This window comes from Tursiops truncatus, chromosome 2, assembly GCF_011762595.2.
Source record: "Tursiops truncatus isolate mTurTru1 chromosome 2, mTurTru1.mat.Y, whole genome shotgun sequence".
Classification (NCBI taxonomy): domain Eukaryota; kingdom Metazoa; phylum Chordata; class Mammalia; order Artiodactyla; family Delphinidae; genus Tursiops; species Tursiops truncatus.
Genome location: NC_047035.1, coordinates 173,622,915 through 173,641,676, shown reverse-complemented (window position 1 = coordinate 173,641,676; position 18,762 = coordinate 173,622,915). Strand labels below are relative to the sequence as shown.

Here is an 18,762-nt window from a genome sequence, read left to right as displayed (position 1 = left end):
GACTCCACCCAGAGCGCAGAGACCATCCAGGGGCCTATCCAACCGCACAGGCCCTCATCGCTCACGAGCTTTCCCTGCAGACTCCCTAAATCCCGGCCCCCCAGGCCCCGTTTTTAATCCAGCTCTCTCTCCATTTCTCTCTACACCCAATAAGATCCCTTGCCCTACCAAACTGGACTTCTAGTTCCTGTTTTCAACGCCCCAATGCCAGCCTCTGACCCCAGACACTCTAAAAGCCTCTCAGCAATGATCTCCACACTCAATTCCACGTCCTCCGATTCAAGGATTACCCTATAACCAAACTTCTCTTCCAAATACACACCTCTGGGGTTTCCCTGGTGGCACAGTGGTTGGGAGTCCACCTGCCGATGCAGGGGACGCGGGTTCGTGCCCCGGTCCGGGAAGATCCCACATGCTGCGGAGCGGCTGGGCCCACGAGCCATGGCTGCTGAGCCTGCGCGTCCGGAGCCTGCGCCCCGCGGCGGAAGAGGCCGCAGCGGTGAGAGGCCCGCGTACCGGAAAACAAACAAACAAACAAAACAAACAAATACACACCTCGGGCCGTGTTACAATGTCATTCTCCTGCTCACAGACTTCCAGCGGCTTCTCACGGCCTGGAGTCCCCTTAGCTGGGCGCCCTGGCCCTGCTGCCTGTTCGCGTAGATAAAATTCTATTGGCACGCAGCCACACCCCTCATTTACATATTGTTTACAGCTGCGTCCATGCTCTGACGGCGGAGCTGAGTCATCGTGACGGAGAGCAGTGGCTTGAAACGCCTAAAGTACGATTTATCCCTTCACAGAGAACATCGGCTGACCCCTGCTCTAAAACGTGGTCCCATATTTCCTTTTGCAGTTTCATGTCTTTAGAGCCTGGGCGCTCCTGCCTTTAGGGCCTTGATTTCCACGAGTCCACTCTCTGCGGGGGGAAATGTACCCTCCAGGTCCATCCCAAGTGGACCCACTCACAGACACTTTCAATGCCATGTCTCCCTGCTTTGGACCCATCACACACTGTTATGGCATTTTGCAAGTTCTGACTTTTATTGTAAGTGTTAATGTGTGTTTCCCATCCCGGTTGAGTCTGGAATCTCCCGGAGGGCGGGAGCCAGGTCTCAACCATCTTAAGCTCTTAAGCCAGCTCCTGCAGTGTCATTCAATAGCTATTTGGCGACTTACTTGACTCAAAAACTGGGAGTCTTTTCTTCCAGTGGCTTCCAGAATAAATCAACATTCTCCCAGATGCCCACGGGCATCCCAACACCACCCAATTCAAGGGGGAGTTAGAGTGAAAAGAGACAGTGGTCTTAACGGATTTTGCTTCAAATCTCTTACTTTTGCAAATTAAACAAAACAAAAACAAAAACAAATTACCATATGGTAAGGGCCCTTCCCAGGGCTTTGGAAGGAGTCAGGGCAAGTGAGGGGCTCCGAAGCTTAGCTTTATCAGCTGCTCGGCAATTTACCTCTGTATAGGGGAGTCACTCAGGTGTGAAGCCTTTAATGCGATTGCCTAGAGAGAGCTGGTCCAAGAGGTACTGTGCTCTGTGCTAATGAGGGCTCCAGACGCAGCTGGCACTCATCACGCAGGCACCCCCATGGCATCACAAGAGCCTTCTTCTACATTTTTTCTTTAATCTGGGTTTTTTAAATCTTGCAGGTTTGCTATGGAAAAGAGTTTGGTAGTTCCTCAAAAAGCTAAGTGTAGAATTACTGTATGACCCGGCAATTCTGCTCCTAGGTATATCCCCAAAAGAACTGAAAGTAGGAACTGGAAAAGATACTTATACACCCATCTTCATAGCAGCATTACTCACAACAGCCAAAAGGTGGAAGCAACCCAATGTCCATCAACAAATGAATGGATAAGCAAAGTGTATGTATACGATGGAAAATTATGCAGCTGTAAAAAGGAATGATGTTCTGATGTATGATACAACATGGACAGACCTTGAAAATATTATGCTAAGTAGCATAAGACACAAGAGGACACATATTTTGTGATTCCACTTACATGGAATATCTAGAACAGGAAAATTCCTAGAGACAGAAAATAGATCAGAGTTTACTAGGGGCTGGAGAAAGTGGGGAAGGGGAAATGATTACTTAGTTGTTTTGAGAGGTTCTATTTGGGATGATGAGAAAGTTTGAGAAATATACAGTGATAACGGCTGTACAACACTGTGAATGTAGTGAATGCCACTGAATTGTACACTTAAGAATTGGTCAAATGGTACATTTATGCTATGTACAGTTTGCCACAATAAAAATACCAAAATAAGGGAGGTAATATCTGAGCATCAGAAATGAATTCCTTCAGATCAGGTTATTCACGCATAAAAAATATCTGGCAGAATCTTTTGCATGAAAATATTTATCTAGGGCTTCCCTGGTGGCGCAGTGGTTGACAGTCCACCTGCTGATGCAGGGGACGTGGGTTCGTGCCCCGGTCCGGGAGGATCCCACATGCCGCGGAGCGGCTGGGCCCGTGAGCCATGGCCGCTGGGCCTGCGCGTCCGGAGCCTGTGCTCCGCAGCGGGAGAGGCCATGGCAGTGAGAGGCCCGCGTACCGCAAAAAAAAAATTTATCTAAAATGATTGCCATCTCTGGAATAAGAACACTGTAGAGCTCATATAGAAAAAAATCTCACAGGTTAATTACCAAGCCAATGAAGATTGCTAGTAACCTGCTGTACATGCACCAGCCGTCCCTACACTTGTCAGCCATCCACATGGATGCGTTCAAGGGCAGTGAACACACAGGTTTCAGGAGATGGTGTGGCTTGTGTTCGCCAATGTTGTCTTCCAGAAAAGAAAAATGTACTCGGTGGTGATTTGCCTGGGCTAATTTCTTTCAGATCCTGCACTGCCTGAGGTCTGTTTAATATGCCTCCTTGTCTGTCTGTATAGATCCTGACAGCCAGTCAGAGGTGAGGGGCCCCCGGGCAGCCTCACAGAGGTTCGTCCAGAGCATAAGAGCATTGATAAGGGAGGGTCGTTAAGTGAGCGGCAGACCACATGCCACCTGGACATTGTGAGCCATCTCTCTAAACGTATTTGCTACCCCTGGCTCCCCACCCCTGCCCCAGGTTCCAGTCTCCCTCTCAGTTGCTTTCTCTGGGACACATCCCGAGCCTGCATTAAGTAGGGTAAACAGTGCTTGGTGGGACAACAAACTCTGAGATGGTTGAGCACAGTCAGAGCTCTATTTTGCATTCCAGCACCATCTGAGACCACTAGGCAGGTGGCCTTCTGTGCAGCTGATGAGGGAACTGAGCTCCTTCCATCGGGTGGGCCCCCATCCCCGTCAGCTGGGGGTTTGTCTGCGGATCCTATGCACGTGACCAGAAGCCCGGAGAGTGGGATTGCGAGACGGCCCAGGTGTGTTTTCTGGGCCAGGCGCAGAAGTGATGCACGTCACTCACTTCCACCTACATCCCATTGGCCAAGACTCGGTCACATGACCCCACCTGGCTACCAAGGAGTCTGAGAAATAGCTTTGGGTGAGTTCACAACAGTGTTTTCTGCCACAGGGATTTTATAAGCCACACAGTCAGTGCTCTTCCCATCCCCTGTCCCATTTTATCTCCACTCCACCAGGCAACAGGAATTACCTTGCCTTCCAAGGGTAGGAAATGGGAGAAACCTTGAACTCACGGCTCCAGCCTAGATAAAAGACTGTGGCCAGGAGCTGCCCTTCCACTTCCCTGGCCGGGGCAAGACTCCTTTCTCTCGTGACCTGCTCTGAGCTCCAGGGAAGACTAGGCCAGCCTCTGCCCAGAGGGAGATCTGCTCAGAACATCTGGGCCCCAGATGCCGCTGGCTTCCCTAATGGCTCCGAGGGTAGGGGAAGGTATTGGTCTTAAGCCGTAAAATCCTGCGGGGTCTGCTTTTCGTCTCTGAGAGCTCTTCTCTCCCCTTTGCACTCTTCGAGGGCTGAATTCAACGGAGTCAGCCTTCTCTGACAGCTGACAGGGAATCCTCCGAGGAGGACAGTTGACTTTGGAACAATTCCTGCCGTCAGTCCTGTGAAGCCCAATCTTCCTGACCTATAGGACACGATGACAATCCCACCTGTGTTTGCAGTTAGTCACTTGAGGGCTTCACTGTTAAGAGTGTGTCAGAGGTTAAGCTGGATGGTACAGAAAAGGATGCACTCACTGGGCTGAGTCTCGCACTCTGCACTCCTCCTTGTGACTTTGCTCACAGGCCCACGAATGTGTGTTGCCGAGGTGTGAAGACACAGTCAGCAGGAGATACCTTCTGCCTCCTCTAAGTGTAGGTTTCCACCCATACATCTGTCTTGGCATTTTATTTCCCATGAAAGCGGTCCTTGGGTTGAGGTGTGTGTCCACTGCGTGACCTCTTCATTCCTAGTAGGACTAACAACATGAAGAGCTGAGCAGATCCATAAATGGTCATTCATAACGGGATGCGGGGGAAATGAAAGTGCACTGTGTGCAACTTTAACTTTCCAAGGTTGCGATCAAGAACGATCACACCTTCCAACTTTCCTCCCAGTGTATCTTTCAGTCACACGGCCCTGAACTGGATGAATGGTATGCTGACCCCAGGAGGGATTTTTTATGTTTGCACATAGCTCTGTTACTAAAGATGCTTTACAGATAACTATGAGAAAAGTAAATCTTTGTTATATTAATACAGTATATAAGAGCAGAGAGGCTCAAAAACACACTTGCTTTAAGGTTAGGGAACGTAGCTCTCTCGTGTTCAGGTGAGAGGGCTGAGATCTGGGTTGTTGGTTTTTTTTTCACTATTTCTGAACATTTACCTCTTCAGGTTTGCTTCCTCTCTACCACAGTGGAGAAGAAAGGCATGTGCTTTTGGGGGGATGCTTTCCGATGCGAGGAATAGCATATCTGACCAAAAGTGAGGTTTACTTTCTCACATAGCCAGACATCCTGGATGTTGAGTCATGGGAAGGTTGGCTAATTCAGTGGCACAAAAACATGATCTTTTTGCTCTGTGGTCCTCAGCCATGCCTCCTCATAGCCACAAGATGGATGCTGAAGCTCCAAACATCACATCTTCACGGAACTAAGGCCAAAGGCTGCAATGTCTTTACTCTCTTCATCCGAGAGAAATACCTTTCTTAAAATCCTCCAGCAGACTTTCACTTGTATCTCAATGACCTGAAGGGAGTTCATTCTTATCCTTCATGTACTCATTGGCAAAAAAGGGGAATGGGATTTTATCACAGTTGGTTTAGACCAGTGGTTCTCAAACTTCAGCATGAATCAGAATCTTCTGGGGGGCTTACTAAAATACAGATTGCTGTGTTCCTCCACCAAAATTTCTGATTTAGTATATTGGGGATGGGGCCTAATAAATTTGCATTTCTAATAAGATGCCAGGTCATCCCACTGCTGCCAGTCTGGGGATCATACTTTGGGGACTATTGGTTTAGACAGGTCCTGATTCATTTTCTGGGGCTGAGGGTAACAGGAGGAACGCATCAGGACCAAGTCGGCAGAAGGGAGCTTGTTAGGTCGGTACCCAGTCCCAACCACCTCATGCTTTCCTGTATCTTTCCCTGCATTTTCTGAGTACATACCTAGACTCTTTTGGCCCTTGTTTCAGGACCACTTCAGATTAGATGGCTTTCCTGAAATGTTTTTATTAATTTGATTCCTAGAGCAAGTCTTTTCCTTTTGAAACTAACATAAATTCTAAGTCCATCGGTGTGTACTGCTTAAATTATGTAGAGCTTAAATGATTTCTTTCAGTATCTATTGCCTTTGGGCCTTCTCTGTAAAACGTTATCAGTCTTCACGTTTGTTCCGTCATCCAGTTTATTAGAGCCATCTTAAGGTCCTCACAACCCTCCTAGCTCTTACCAACCTAAACACTTCTGTGTCATCAGCAAATTCTTTCACACGGCCATTCACTTCATCTTCTAGATCACTGACAAGTGTATCGAGCTAAATGACTGGAACACACCAACTTGAACTTCAGCCACGAGCAGCATCTGAAACACTGCGACAGCAGCCTTCAATCAGTGTATCAGTTTCTTACATTAAAAAAATCCACGTTTGATTCCATTATTTCCTGTGCAGAGTTTGTAGCAGATATATAGAAATAGATATAAACATGATTATACAGAAAGAAACTTATCTTGTTGGAAAGTCAGCGTAAATGGCTTAACATTTTGGAGATCTGGTGGCACTAAATGTGGAGATTTGTTTCGAGAGACACCCCTTCCATCCCATGCCCAAAGAGCTAGCTACTTGATACCAAATTCCACCATTAGAAAGTCATTTAAATGAGCATCTCGTTTAAAATAAGTGTCTCTTGAAAGGTTAAGGTTAAGAGAGCTGTAGCCCTAGTCGTATATACCAACCTGAGCGTGACTCCATTTAGTAACATTCATTCCTCCCAGCTGTGATCTACACACCGAAAGGACGGGAAGATGGAAGCAAGGAATGGATTGACTCGGGAATTCAGGGCAGCAAACCTCTCTGGGAAGGAATTCCCAGTGGGCCCTGGGCCGCTGAGGGGGTGACACGGGGAACCGGGTGTGACGCTTGTACATCACAAAAGGCCCCAGAAGGTAGCAGTGGGGACAGAAGTGGGAACACGTCTCTCACACTTTGATCCAAGACAGCCCTGTTTAGTAGCTTAATGCGCATCTTAATAAAGATGAATAAAGAGCCCGGGGATGTTCTCTGGATGAACTCCAGACCAGCCTTTCTCCCCTCACCTCTGGTCAGAACAGGCTGATGGGCCCATGCCTGTTCTGAAAGCCTAACTATAGTCCTTATCTCAACCAAGCCCCACAGGGCCAGAATCCAAGATGAAGAAGCTAAGGTATGACGACTTCTAGGTGATTCACCAAAGGCCACATGGTTAATGGCGGAGCCAAGATTCGGTGGTCAGGGCTGTTTCTATCACACCACGCGGTCTATAGGATCAGGGCTGCCGTGGATGGCTGTGCGGCCTGTGCACTGCACAAAGGCACCCAGGTGACGGGTGACGGGGCAGCAGGAACCAGGGGTCCTTTTGTAAGGAGCACCAAAGCCCCTAATGTACTGGCTTAGGCTTTGCTTACTCATTACTAGCTCCTATTTTCCTACAAATGAATTCACCCCTAACAGACCAGGATTCTTATGCTTATATTAGAGTTATTTATGTAAAACTGGTTGCTGTAAGGCGGGTTCTAGGTGTAAGGACGATTTGGATTTCTCAGCCTCTTCCTGAGTGGTATTCCTGCCCCAGTCTCGCCTCTTCCAGTCGCAGGGCCAACACCACGTTGCTTCACGTATCATGAACAAACAGTACACGGTGTGTTTTAAAAGTGTACAGTTTGGGGACTTCCCTGGTGGCACATTGGATAAGAATCCGCCTGCCAATGCAGGGGACACGGGTTTGATCCCTGGTCCGGGAAGATCCCACATGCCGCGGAGCAACTTAAGTCCGTGCGCCACATCTACTGAGCCTGCGCTCTAGAGCCGCCAGCCACAGCTACTGAGCCTGCGATCTAGAGCCTGTGAGCCACGACTACTGAGCCCGCGCGCCTAGAGCCCGGCTCCGCAACAAGGGAAGCCACCGCAATGAGAAGCCCACACACCGCAACGAAGAGTAGCCCCCGCTCGCCGCAACTAGAGAAAGCCCGCACGCAGCAACGAAGACCCAACGCAGCCATGAAGACCCAACGCAGCCATGAAGACCCAACGCGGCCATAAATAAATAATAAATAAATAATTCTTTAAAAAAAAAAAGTGTGCAATTTGAAATGCCAACATACGTGTACATCCACGAAACCGCCCCACAAAGTGACCAACATGCCCAGCCCCCCAAACTTTCCACCTGACCCTTTGCGATCACTCTCCCACCCCCTGCTCCCAATCCAGGGAACCACGCACCTGCCTTCTGTCCCCAGAGGTCAGTTTATGGTATGAATGGAATCATAGAGTCTGTGCTGATTTTTCTCTGGCTTCCTCGCCAGCATGATTACTTTGAGCTTTATCCACGTCCTTCCATGTGTCCACAGCTCGTTCCTTTTTCGTTGCTAAGTACTGTTCCACTGTGTGGATGTGCCACAATTTTCATCCATTCACCTGATGATATAACCATTTCGATTGTGCTTGGTTTCCTTTTAATTCATTAGTTAATTAATTAAGGCTATTACAAACAAGTCTGCTATAAATATTTGTATACACGTCTTTGTATGGACAGAGGCATTTATCTCACCTGGACAAATATCCAGAAGGAGAAAGCCTGGATCTTATGGAAAGTGTGTGTTTATAACTATTTAAGAAAGCGTCAAACTGTTTTCCAGGTACTTGTGCCGTTTTACATTGTGTGTCACAGGTCTAGTTCGTTCGCATCCTAACCAGCAATTCACAGGGTCAGTCTTTTTAACTATAGACGTACAAATAGGCACACAACAGTATCTCACTATGGTTTGAATGTACATTTCCATAGTGCATAATGATGTTGAGTATCTTTTCATGTGTTTATTTGCTGTCTGTATATCTTCTCTGATGAATTGTGTGTTCAAATCTTTGGCTCATTCAAAAAATACAGTTGTTTGTTTTCTTATTGCTGAGTTTTGGGAGTTATTAATATATTGTGGATACCAGTTCTTTATCAGATATGTGATTTATAAGCATTTTCTTCTACTCTCTGGCTTATCTTTTCACTTTTTAACAGTGCCCTTTGAACAACATTTCTTAATTTTGAGGCAGTCCAATATATCAATTTTGTATGTGTGTGTATTATTCTTTTGCCGTTGAATGTAAAAAAATCTTTGCCTAACCTGAGGCCACAAAGATTTTCTCCTATGTTTTCTTCTAGAAATTTTATAATTTTAGTTTTTACAGGTAGATCTCCAATCTATTTTGACTTACTTTTCGTATAAGTGCCAGGATTGGACTGGAATTATTTTTTGCATAAGAATATCCAACTGTTTCATCTGTGTTAGTTGAAAACTTTGTACTTTCTTCTGAATTATCTTTACACCTGCGTAAAGAGACATACGAGACAAGTTGACCATTGAGAACTGCTGACACCTGTCTCCGGTGTATCCCACAGGACACCTACCAAAAGAAAGAAAACCAGAAAGAGAGAGCCAGGATAGCAAGACACAGGCATTGCAACACCCTGGCACAGGCTCCTGCCAATGACAGCTGGGTTCCTTGCCACTGTTACCATTTGTACCAGCCTTGCCACTCTGCCCCTTACCTGCAGCCCTGAACTTTAAACCCAAGGATTAGGTAAAAAAAAAAAAAAAAAAAAAAAAAAAAATTTACCTTATCGATGTGAGTCTATTTCTGGACTCTCCATTTTTTTCTATTGACCTTATTGTCTGTCTTGACACCAATATCATACTATTTTAATTACTCTTCTGTTCCATTGATCTGCTTATCTATCTTGATGCCAATACCACAGTATCTTAATTACTGTAGTTTTATAATAAATATCAAAGTAACGTAGTATGAAAGCTTCCCTCCTATTTTTCAAAGTTGTTTTGATTTCCCTAGGTTCTTTATATTTCCAAATGAATTTCAGAATCAGCTTGTCAGTTTATACAAAAAGGATTCTCATTGGGAATGCTTTTTTTTCTACAGATGAATTTGGGGGAAATTTGACATATTCGGTATATTGAGTTATCTGACCCATGAAACTTGTAAATCACCCCATTTATTTAGGCCTTTCATTTCTCTCAGCAATGTTTTATAGTTTTAAGTGTGCAGACCTTAATCATGTTTTGCCAGATTTATCCCTAGGAATATAACACTTTTTAATGCTATTGTAAATGGAATTTAAAAAAATGTCAATAGCGAACTGTTCATTGATTTTACATCCTGCAACCTTCCTAAAGCCACTTATTGGTTCTTTTGGCCTTTTTTTGCAGGTTCCATAAGATTTTCTATACAGATGATAATGTCATCAACGCATAAAAAAGGTTTTACTTCTTTTCCAATTAAGATGGCTTTTCTTTCTTTTTCTTGCCTTATCAATGGATCTGGTTAGAACCTCCAGTACTGAATACAGGTGGTGAGTGAACGTTCTTGTCTTGTTTCTAATCTTCAGGGGAAGGTGTTCGGTCCTTCACCACACATAGGAGGCTAGCTATACATTTTCCTTTGATAACCTTTATCAAGTAGAATTCCCTTCAATGCCTAGTTTGCCGAGACTAGGACCTCCAAGTACACATTATCAGACCACTTGAAGCTGTCCCAGAGTGCACAGATAGTTTATTGTTTCCAGTCTTTCTCTCCATGTTTCACTGTATTTACTTTCTATTGCTAAGTCTTCAAATTCACTAATCTTTTTCTCTGCCATGTCTAATCTATTCTGATCCCATCCAGTGTGTTTCTAGTCTCAGATGTTGTAGTTTTCATAGAATTTCAGTTTGTATCTTATATTTTCCATGTCTCTGCTAATCATGCATGATCTTTCCTCCAATTTCTTGAGCACACTGAATACAGACATAATAACTATTAAATATCTTTGTCCACTAATTCCATCACCTATGGCATCTGTGTATCAGTTTCCCTGAGCTTATTTCTTCCTCTGATTATGGGTCAAAATTTTCTGTTGCTCTACATGCCTAGTAATCTAGATTGGATGCCAGACACTGTGAATTTTACCTTGCTGGGTACTACCTGTTTTTGTATTGCTTGAACTATTCTTGAACTCTGAACTCCGGAGCACAGTTAAATTACTTGGAAATGGTTCAATCCTTTCAAGTTTGCTGTGAAGGTTTGTTGGGCAGAACCACAGAGAATGTCTAAAATTAGACCTAATAAGGTCTAATTTTGCCTCACCACCAAGGCACACACTTGGATCTCCATGAATGACGCCTCTTTTGCTCTGGCCCTGTGTTATCTCCGGAGACTATTTACTTTTATCTCTTGGGTGGCTCTTTCCCCAGCCTCGGGGGTTTCCTCACACACGCTTGCTGATAGGTCGTCAGCTGAAGCCTCAGGGGAGACACTCTGGACATTTCTGGAGGCTTTCTCCACATGGCCCCCTCTTCTCCCGCTAACTCTAGCCGCCTTGGCCTCCCCAGACTCTCAGCTGTCTCCTCAACTTAGGGAGATCACAGGGACCTGCCTGGGTGCCCTCCTCTGCCCCACTGCTTGGAAACCCTCCTTTAGGGATGCCCCCCACCCCAACCCCGGTTTGCTTCTCGTCTCTCAAGGATCGCTATCCTTTACTACCCGATATCCAGGGTCTTTCAGACTCTTGTTTCACATACATTATCTCTGTTTCCAGTCATTTCAGGCAAGAGGGTAAATCTGGTCCTTGTTACCCTATCTTGTCTGCCCTGTGTTTCAAACCCTTGCCTTAAATCAAAACCTACCATGTTCAAGTGCCTCTCTTTTAGAGCGTCTTCCCTAATTTAGCAAGTAATCTGAGCAGGCAGCCAGGGTCTGTGATTACGAGCATAAGCACTGAGGCTGCACAGTGTTACTTCACTCTCGTGGTTTGACCTCGAGCGAGTTCTTACCTTCTTCAAGCCCCAGTCTCCTCCTTCATAATTGGGGGAAATACTGCGAGGGTTAATTTTATGTGTCAGCCTGGCTATGGGGCTCAGTTGTTTGGTCAAACATTAGTCTAGATGTTGCTGTGAAGACACTTTGTCAATACGATCAACACTTACGAGCGGCTGACTCTGGAGGGAGTTACCCTTGGTAATGTGGGTGGGCCTCATCCCATCAGCTGAAGCAGACACTGAGGGTTCTGGGAGAAGAAGGAATTTGCCTCAAGACTCCACACACAAGTCCTGCCAGCCTGCCCTGCGGGTTCTGGACTCAAGATCGCAACTTAACTCTTGCCTGAGCCCCTGCTGCCCTGTAAATGCTGTACTTGCCCGTCTCCACAATCACATGGGCCAATCCCTTAAATGAACCTCTCTAAGCAGGACACCTGTTACTGATCAGTTCTTCTGTTCTCTGTCTCTTTCCCACATTCCCCCTACCATGTATTTGTGGTTTTTTTTTGGTGGTACGCGGGCCTCTCACTGTTGTGGCCTCTCCCGCTGCAGAGCACAGGCTCCGGATGCACAGGCTCAGCGGCCACGGCTCACGGGCCCAGCCGCCCCGCGGCATGTGGGATCCTCCCGGACCGGGGCACGAACCCGTGTCCCCTGCATCGGCAGACGGACTCTCAACCACTGCGCCACCAGGGAAGCCCCATGTATTTGTTTTAAAAATACACGTTGCCAACAGCTCAGGTGTGTGTGTGCTTTCACTTTACCACTACAGAGGGCCATCTTCCATGAGCTGCAATGTACAAGGCAATATTTCAGAAGAGAATACATCTTCTCTTAAAGTATGTCAATTCATCTATGAAACAAATACACGAACGCAGGTTCAGCTGTGGAGGCCTATGGGGCAAGGGCCTGACCCTACTTTCCCTCAAACTTCACGTTTTTTCCCCTGACTCCCTGTCCGGGGCTGCCCTGAAATTCTCTTCCGCTTCACGTCCTCCCTTCACAGAGGCAGCCACTGGGGCCAGTGTAAATCTTGGGGGTCACAGCCAGGAAACTGAAGTTGGGGGAACCCAAGCAGTGGCAGAGTGAGGTTGGACTGATAACTTGAAGGAAAGCTCAAACTCCAAGTTTTTATACTGAAAAATCCAGGGCAATTGATATACATCAGCCTGACCTACACTCAGCAAAGCAGAATGTAACAGCTCTGACTTCCTGCTCTGTGCCCTGGAGAATTAAGAGAGTAAGAGAGGCATCTTTTAAACTAGGAGAACATCCTTTTAAATGTTGAAAATATTTGAGGGTCTCTTCCTCTTACAGTATCACTTACGCCATCATCATAGCACTAAAACCTGGTATTTCTGGCAACGTGCTTTCACTATTACGTATCCATACAGAGATCAGGTGGGACTTCAAGCGGAACCTCTGTGCGGACCTTCACTCTGTCAACCTCTTTGCTCGGGTAGATGTGTGTATTAATTCAGTTATAGAAATAGTAACTTAAATAATGGATGAGCTCTTTCTACTTTTCGTAGACAAAGAGATTTAAGCAACCGAAGAAAAGGCAATTGTATTTATCCGAGTAAACACGCATGATGTACGCAAAGAGGAATAAATGGAGACTAACGATAGGAAGACACCAGCTATTTTAATTTATCCAGTGTTCTTTTTCTTTTTGCAGTGGAGTTAGGAAATTGAAATGTGTAAGCCAAAACATTTGGAGTTTTAAGTCCTACGGTATTCTGACGTGTGACGATTTTAGTCACATAAAAATTTAAATGTCTTGCTTTGGAAAGAGCTAAGACAATGGAATAAGAAGAGACACGCCTATGCTCCAAGGATGAATTTTAAAATGGTGTTTGATTTGCTCATTGAATCTTTGTGATCTGATTCCTGCTATGAAACTGGCAAAAATAAACACTAAACGAGGCACTTTCAAATAAATATAACGTTGAAAGCTCTGGTCGAGGGAACTATACTGTATATCATTTGGTAAATCTCATTTCTCTGAAACTCTGGACTTTATGCTTTTATTGGCTTTTTCTTGCCAATTTTTAGTCTCCATCTCTGAGTCATTACGACTGTTCAAAAGAAAGCCAGAATTCATGCAAAAGCACATAAAAGAAGACTTGATTAATTTTGAAATTATAGACACTCCAGGAAACAGTAAAGTTAACACACCTGGTATAAAACGTACTTGGAGCACTTTCATATTTAATGGAAAATATATTCCACTGAGTGTTAACCCTGAACGACATGACCTAGAAATCCATTAATAGTTTTGCAGCTTATTGGAAAATTGAGATTTCACTATCCCCACTCTCGCCGAGCATTATATGAAAATGATTATAAATTTCAACAACCCACCCTGAAGTCCTGCCAATCGGAACTTTTGCCCCCAATCAGTGGAATGTACATGAAAATATAAAAAGTTCAGCAATGTCTACAGAGACGTTCCAAATCACTAAGGTATTAAATCATCTAATATGAGATGGATCTGTGACCACAATGGGAAGAGTCCCTGAAGAGGACGAAATATTTATCTCAAGGGCCAATGGATCATGGGACACAGAGTGGGTTTGTAATATGTTCAGTTATGTTCTCACTTCAGGGAGACAGAATGCTGTGATTCCCTCTAAACCGAATTTCGGTTGTTCAACAAAACCAGATTATTACCCTGTACGAAGAAGTAAGACCATAAATAGCGATACAGACCTTGGGTTTTCCCCTCCTCCCTGTGAAACTTCTCTGGAATTTCCTGCTTCTCTTTTATGCAAGAGATTTCTTTTCTCCATCGTTCTTCTAAGGCTGATTGGTTTGTATCATTTTGGAACACGGATTTTTCTTTCAAAATATCAGATTAAAAAATTCTCAGCCTTGCGTTGTCTCATAAAGATTAGGCTCTGATTAAAACCAGACCTGGCTTGTGGATCCGCTTTCATTTCTTTCCTGAAACGCAAACAAGAGAAATTTTAATAAAAACATTCCATTTCCCACCAGGGATGCTGGTGATGGTAATCCAGGTATTACCCTATCTGCAAATATGCATCCAACACGCAGGGCCAGCATGGAAGTATTTCAAAGGCTTAACCCAAGATTTTCATATTAAGAATGGAACGTAGTATTTTTTGATTCCTTAAATCCCTAATTTTGGAGAAAGGCACCTTTTAAAATGACCTGGGACTGCTAACAGATATCCGGTAAGATAATGAGCTCACCTGTTTCCCTTTCTCAGTGCTTTTTACAAGTGGGGAAACGGCACCCAAAGACACATGAGAAAAGATGTTCACTGCAGCATTGCTTATAGCAGCCGCCAGCTGCATGTAGCCTGACTACCCATCAGAAGGGGGCTTGGGGAGGGGGCTAGTGGGGGGGTTAAAAGCTGAAGCAACGGAGACCAGCTGCCTGGTTATGAAGTCACTAATCCTGTGACCTTGGGCAAGTTGCTTAAACTTCAGTTTTCTCCTCTGTAAAATCAGGATAATCACAGGAGCTACATTTTAAGGCTGAAGTGAAGCCTGAGCGAATAGCACCTAGAACAGTGTCTCCACATAACAGGCTCTCCATAAATACGTGTTGAATAAATACGAAGAGGGTGCAAGAGTGCCCAGCAAACAGTCGGCACTCAAACGGTGGCCATTACATGGTGTGTCCATACAATGGCATAGTAGGCAGTGATTTTTTTTTTTTTCTTTTGTGATACGAAGGCCTCTCACTGTTGTGGCCTCTCCCGTTGCGGAGCACAGGCTCCGGACGCGCAGGCTCAGCGGCCATGGCTCACGGGCCCAGCCGCTCCGCGGCATGTGGGATCCTCCCAGACCGGGGCACGAACCCGTGTCCCCTGCATCGGCAGGCGGACTCTCAACCACTGCGCCGCCAGGGAAGCCCGAGTGATTTTAAAACTTTATGTATCACTATGTAAAAATAGATTTTCAGATTTTAAAATATGATATAAATAAAAAAGCATAAGATGCTACAATTTTTCTAAGAAAATGGCCAACACGTATATACATACACACATTTTTAAAAAGTATTTATTTGGTTGCACTGGGTCTTGGTTGCAGCAGGCGGGCTCCTTAGTTGCGGCAGGCGGGCTCCTTAGTTGCAGCACGTGGGCTCCTTAGTTGTGGCACACGGACTCTCAGTTGCGGCATGCCTGTGGGATCTAGTTCCCCGACCAGGGATCAAACCTGGGCCTCCTGCATTGGGAGTGTGGAGTCTTAATCACTGTGCCACCAGGGAAGTCCCAAAACACGTTTTTTTTTTTTTTATACGTATACATTCACACACTCAGGACCATCTCTGGATGCATCCGCAAGCACAGGTGTGCTTATTTTCCTTTGCACACTGTTTTGGCCTGTTTGACTTCTCTGTGTGGCAGGTGGGTCTTCTGGGAAGCAGATTCTCTGAGCTGAGACTCATGTACAGAACATCTGTTAGGGGGTGCTCCTGTGGAGGCGAGGGGGGAAGCAGGATTGGATGGAGGGAGAAGTTGGTCTGCGACGGATTCCCAGCAAAGCCAACCCCTGGGGAGTCAGAAACTGGATGGCCCCTCAGAGCTGCTCCAAGATGGGAGGAGGGGCCCGGCCTTCATGCCCCATCGATCGGGCACTGGATGCTGGCTGGTCCTGGGAGGAGGTGGGCCTGGGGTGAGGCAGTTTTCTTCAGCTGAGGCAATCCCCAAAGGGGGTCGACGGTAAGGGCCTTCTAGCACATCCCCAGCAGCTGCGGGAGAAGTCGCTCCTTCTTGAAGGGGAATCAGGCAGCACAGAACAGTATCCACGACATTATCTGTTCCTTCAGTAAGGGAATGACATAGCTATCGAGGATTCAATTTCCAGTCACACAAGTTTGTGATGTGACTGACACGGTGCCCCAGGGCTATCAGCCCTCAGCCCCCACCCCCGGGTTTTCCCCACACCACCCTGCCACAAGTACCAGAAGTTTTAACGATTTGTTGAGCGATGGTCTAAGAGGTGCTTCCTGGAGAAATTTATTTGGGTGTACTCATTGCCTCAATAGGTTACTCGATAATTGTTTATTATAGACCATAATTCAGGCACATGTCAGAACAAGACACTGAAAGTGTCCAGTTTTCCCAGTTTAGCCCTTGTGAACATGAGCACGAGTTTAGGGCTGACTCTCTGGACCACCAAAGGAGCATAAATATAATATAGAGCCGTGTTCCCCAAAATGGGATGTGGGTGCTCCAGGGGGTACAGAAGACCCTGGCCCTCTCTTTATAGCAGGGGCATTTGCTATAGAAAGGAAATTTGAGAATTTTTACAGATACAAATTTTTGTCTTTAAAAAGGAAAGGCAAGGAAGAAGTAACGTTTCCCCAATATTTAATAAACATACGAAGGCTGGCCCCTAATTCGGCCGACAAGCTAGACCAACCTTATTTCCGGTCCAGTGGAAAACAGAGTCCTGATTCCACAGCAGGAAAGAAAGGGACAAAGCCACCCCTGCTTTCAGCATCTTGTAACACTTGCAGTGAGCTCTTCTTGATGAACTGGAATGCCAAATAATATCACCTAGTTTTAACTAAACAAATCTTCACAAAATTATTACGTGGCATTGGCTGCTGACTCTTTTGGTGACATGGTATCCTGGAACAGAAAAAAAGGGCAATAATGGAAGAACTGGAGAAATTCAAATAAAGTCTATAGTTAATAATACTTTATTAGTGTTAATTTTTTAGTTTTGATGGATTTACTATGGTTATATCAGACGCCCACATTAAAGGAAGTTGCAATGAAGGGTATATGGGAATTCTTCGTTCTATCTTAGCAATTCTTCTGTAAATCTAAAATTCTCTCAAATTAAAAAGTTCTTACAAAAAGTCTATTTGAAATACAGCTTTTTACACCTATTATTGTTAACAATGAACACTGACCTAAGTGTATAGCGTTCCTTTGCTATATTAGAAGATGACAGAACAAAATTATCATGGTTAGCAAGCAATTTAAAATCAAAATTCCAGAATATAAAAAACTAAGCCTCTTGTTTTGTTTGAAGTGTACGGTTGTGTGATTCTCCATCCAGGATTTTAAAATAATTTACGAAATTTTTATAATATTTAGAAGCTACTTTTGAGATTTCTTATCTAATAGCAAATACACTGTTAGAGAAACTGCAGCAGAGAAATAATTTACATAAAGCAATAATGGAAAATGAAAGCGCTCTCTTTAGTTAGAAAACCCTTTAGAAGACACAAGCAAAGTGTTAGAAAAAATTACAAACTGTGGGCTGATTGCCGCAAGAATGAACGTTGAAAGCCTTCTAACACGACTCCATAATTGAGCGGCTGGGTTGTTTCAATAATAAAATACCTGCAGAAATGCTTTCATATGGGCTGCCAAAGAAAAGACGCACCAGACAAAGATACATGCTCATCAAAGTATGGCTTCTTTAATTAGATGAAGGTGGTCAAAAAGTACAAACTCCCAGTTTTAAGATAAATAAGTCCTAGGGATGCAACATACAACATGATAAGTAGAATCAACGCTGCTGTGCGTTATATAGGAAATTTGTTAAGAGAGTCAATCCTAACACAAGTTCTCATCGCAAGGAAAAAAAATTGTGTTTCTATTTCTTTGATTTTTTATCTGTAGGAGATGACGGATGTTCACTAAACTTATTGCGATTATCCTTTCATGATGGATGTAAGTCACATGATGATGCCGTACACCTTAAGCTTACACAGTGATGTATGTCAAGTATATCTCAATAAAATTGGAAGGAGAAGATAAAGATAGAAAGAAAATAAAAAGAAGTGGGAGTGGGGTGGTATCCATGTAAGTATAATCACTCATGGAGTGGCAGCTTTGGCAGAATTAAAAAAAAGAGGAAAACGCCCAGACCTGGCCCCTCCCTGGACGTTCGTTGACAGCATCAGTCACAAGGATGTCACTGCAGCAAAAACACTGAACCAGAGACCCCCCAAATGCTACCGGATGTCATAAAAGAAAGAAATAGGGGAATGACCATGAAAATCTCTTGTGCCCTCGGATGGTTGTAAGATATCTGATGGCAAAGCGCTTAAAAACGTGATTAAATTTGAAATGGTCATTATTCTTTTACAAATACAAATGTTCCAAATGTGCTGGCGTTTTGGGGGTGTGGTTATAAGGGGTTGACACACCGTCTGGCAGACATTTCCAAAAAGTAAATATGTTTAATCTGTCCATTTGCGAAAATGATGTTAAAATGAGTGAGGAAGGAATAACTTTTGAAAGAAATTCATGCTACGGAAAGAGCATGTTGTAACTGGATGTTTGAGAATGCTTCTGATTTACAT

General features: G+C 44.7%; 1 long non-coding RNA gene across 1 annotated transcript in view; it reads right to left on the bottom strand.

The window, feature by feature from the left end:
* The window catches only part of LOC141278120 (uncharacterized), a 170,424-nt gene that overhangs the window by 86,316 nt on the left and 65,346 nt on the right, over positions 1–18,762 (bottom strand). The window contains exons 5-8 of the long non-coding RNA XR_012330455.1: positions 16,860–17,071; positions 14,176–14,409; positions 8,870–8,981; positions 7,883–8,077 (exon numbers count right to left, since the gene is read on the bottom strand). This is a non-coding gene — a long non-coding RNA (uncharacterized lncRNA). The remainder of the gene's footprint in view (positions 1–7,882; positions 8,078–8,869; positions 8,982–14,175; positions 14,410–16,859; positions 17,072–18,762) is intronic.